Consider the following 4,015-nt stretch of genomic DNA (forward strand, 5'->3'; position numbering starts at 1 on the left):
ATGTACCCGAAGTCATAAATGATGCTTTCTTGGACTTATTCTTTGCTGAGGATGAGGCTTTTGAGCTCAAATAATCAAGCCTCTTCTTAAGAGAAGATTCCACAACCCTACTTGTCGTATTTCCCTTGAGTTTCTCTTAGATCCTAACTGCACCTCACCAACATTATCCAATTGATTTATGTAACAATTTTCTTAACAACCAAAAAAAAAACTTCAAAAATATTGAAAACTTAAAAAACTTCTAGATACATACCATTTTACTAATGCAATTCAAAGTACCTTTATAGAATATTGCTTAATCCATTGGATACTCTCCTACTAGACATTCCAACCACCAAGGGAAATACTGCATCTGCCATTCAATCATGCCACATGCTTGTCTCCCCATCTATATTGAGCCATTCCTTTGTCACTTCAGGAAGACTTTCAAGAGTGGTCTCATCATGGATTTGAACCAACCACCTTATACATACAAACTTAGAATCTGTTAGAATCAAAAAAGACATATCATGGTATTGCTAAGAGTATGTGATATTTCACTTATATAGGACATGCTTGCATGACTCCTCAAGCTTTGGTTTATTCTTTTCACCTTCTTTGTTTTTGAATTTCCCCCATAGCTCTACAAAGGCCTTGTCTACCAAACCAAAGGTTAAAGCCTTCTGGCAATCCATTTTCAATTTTTGCTTTTAGTTTCTTACAATGGTCATACAAAAAGCACCAATAGACCTCCTTGCACATATGGATCCAAAATTTCTCTGTGCACTACTGTATCGAAAATCAATACTATTTTTTGCTTTTTAGTGGTTAAAAAGTGTAATATTTCCTTTTTTCTACCCACAAACATAAACAAGATTAGATGGTAAATAGAACACAATAACCATTTGCACATGCATGTTTTGAAAGATACCTTTTGGGAGGGATTCTTGTGTTGACTAAGGAGTCCAACTGATCCTTTGTCAATCCAAGGAACTCCTTCTCTTGTTTCCAATTGTCGTTAAACAAGATTGAGAAAAAGCCTGGCCCATTGCTTGGATTTACAATTGCAAGCATCTTACATAGAAAAAAACATCAATTTATGTCTACATGATCAAACAAAGACAATTGAAGAGGAAATCATCACCTTATAGGCATGTTCTTTAAATGTCCTTTCCACCTTGGCTATTGCTGCACTCTTCCTATCAGTGAGATAGAGGCATAATGGTTGTGTCTCTAGCAATATCCTCAAGTTCTTTCTCCATAAAAACAGCAAACTCACTCTACCAATTCAAATACACAAGAAGTTCTCTACATCACAAAGAAACCTTTCAAAGTTTCAAAACATGAAGATTATATTCCAAACTACTGGGTTAATGTAGCCACTGGGGCATTGTACCATGAGCCCTTTGAGCCACTTGTCTTCTGCTCACATATGCGAGCTCAACCTCATTCCAATGTCAATCTTCTACATTGGTAGACCCCTTAATAGGGACTCTTTATTAGCCGTGCCAAATTTTTGAAACATGAAGACATCTTGAGAGACATTTGTGGCCAATGTGGTCCAAGCAATACTATTATAACACCCATCATTTGTTTCTCAAAAAAATTCACAAAACATCATGAACCCCATGCCATATACGGTTAGGGATATAGAAAAGTACTTACTCATTTTGGGCTCCTAGTGTAAGCAATAGCTCACCTTGTATCTACATGCATGAACATGCATTTCATCATCGGACAATGCCTACATCTCACCATAGAGTATTCTGCAAATCATAATGACCAATGAGAATCGTCTCTAATAAAAATAAATGAGAAAATGATGAAATAAGGTCACTTGTACCTCTCTGTATCATCGGAAACCATGTTTTTAAATGATGATTTCCATCCCACACCATGTATTTCTTGCCGCAAAGATCCTCCCACTCTGGAGGGATCTGTCTTTCAAACTCGTCATCAACCTCTCTCCATAGCGGGCCCAAGGTCATCATCAATTGTTGATCTTCTCTTGGTTTTTTCAATGATAGGAGAAATGGGGTAGACAAAACAAAATATCTAGATCTTCTAAAGTTAGCTGCCAAGGTATCAGCACCAACCCCCACTGCTCTAGTAGCCTATACATAAGAATTCTTGGGGGATCCCCAAGATTCTTCTCTATGAATCCTTCTATCGCCTCTTCCAATAACCCCTCGAGAATATTTCTCCTAAAGGAAACTAGATGATTTAGAGGTTGATCAACAAGACTGACACTATTCTCCACTATAGGTGCAACATTTTGATTCACCTCCACCTCATGGCTTACATCATCCCCCTCATTCTCTTGATTCTCTGCATTGTTTTCCTTTGAAATAATGGGTACCTTCCCACTACACTTATGTCGATGAGCCCATTGACTCATGGTGGACAAGATTGAAAAGATGCAGGGGAGAAGAGAGCTTGAGCTCTTGCAAGCACTGTAAGGTTCCCCCCTTCCAAAAATAGGGGAAACACTTAAGATAGTCCGCTAAGTCTTATCTTGGGAAAAATTTCCTATTCATCGACACCTTGACTCTATAGAGATTCAAGGATACGATTTATAGGTATGACCTAGCTCTATCCCGCAGGGGGAGCGTGATTTTCTAAACATCAAATCACCCTTAGGGCAATTGATCATAAATTGGGCAACTACTAGACTTGATTTCTAGGGACAACGCTTTTTTCCTCATCTTATGCAAGGCACAGTTTGCTGGCCTAGTCTTCTAGAATAGAGTTATCCAGGAACCTAACTATCTAGCATAGGGCTTTCACTTAATCTGTTGGAAAGCTACCCGACTAATCGGGTCCACCCGTCCGTAGGATGGTGCCGTCAGGGCATTTCATCCTCCCACTTTCCACCCTACTCACGCATCAATTTGTTTTCTAATTAATCCTACCACACTGTTTGACATAAATAAACATATTCCTTAATTAAGGCCCTTTTTCACAAGGTTCGTTAAAACAGCCTTCTTACACAATACAATTATACCGAAGACAAGATGTAATTATATAAAAAGTTTATACATGAACCAATTCCATACAAGCCAAACTGGCTCTCTTATTCTTATTCTTTTCCTTTATACCGCCGCCGATGATCTAGAATTCGGCCTTCCAGCCTCTACATGCTGGGCAAAACCCTACGGGACCATACACCTCATCGTCGACCACTGGCGAGGACTCAAGCCAGCCTGTCGCCCTCTCAGGCTCCATCGCTCGATCCTCCCGCCCCTCAGAGAGATGTCTGCGCACTAGGGTGGGCTAATTTACCGCACTATCCTGGGCCCTCAGAACTAGGCAGCATCACAATTCACTCGCCTCAATCGGCAAACCTTATTCTCCCAATGGTATGACGGATACCATGGGCCAACTCCGAGCCTTACTAACGTCTCCACCGTCCGGCTACACAAGCACAAGAACGGGGCAGCGTCAAGGCAGGGAGGTCCTCTTACTCATATTGTGACTCTTCTCTCTTTCTAAGATCTATGGCAAAATAGCCTTCTTCTACAGGTCTACAGCATAGTATTCTTTCTCTAAAAGAAAAGCTATGGAGTTTTGGTCTCTCCCTCCGAAAGACCATAGAAATCTAAGCTTATTTTATGAGATATTAGATAAGAATGAAGGGATATATGCATCTCAAAATTTAGGATTACCTTGAGGCTACTTGCTGCCTTCTCACAGTTTTCTTTGTGTAGAGACCCTGACAGAAACAGCAAATTGTTTTGGCTATAACTCTCTAATTAAAACTCAGAATATAGTCATGTAACCACTCAAAAGAACGGGAAGGCAACTGGTCTACAAGCTATTGTGGGCAGAATAGGTAAAAACGTCTATATATAGCCACAAACGCACCATCTTTAGAAACGCGTTATTTTTTCATATTTTTAGTATGCATGGACTCTAAATGTGTAAAAGTACTCTAAATATGACCTCTTATCACCTAAACTCAAAATTCTATTTTTGGGAATACTTATCTCTTAATAGAACTATTCTTATGTTCTTATTTCTTTTAGGATTTTTGGAG

The sequence above is a fragment of the Cibotium barometz genome, chromosome 27 (assembly GCF_041138505.1).
Source record: "Cibotium barometz isolate CiBa-2024 chromosome 27, ASM4113850v1, whole genome shotgun sequence".
NCBI classification, from domain to species: domain Eukaryota; kingdom Viridiplantae; phylum Streptophyta; class Polypodiopsida; order Cyatheales; family Cibotiaceae; genus Cibotium; species Cibotium barometz.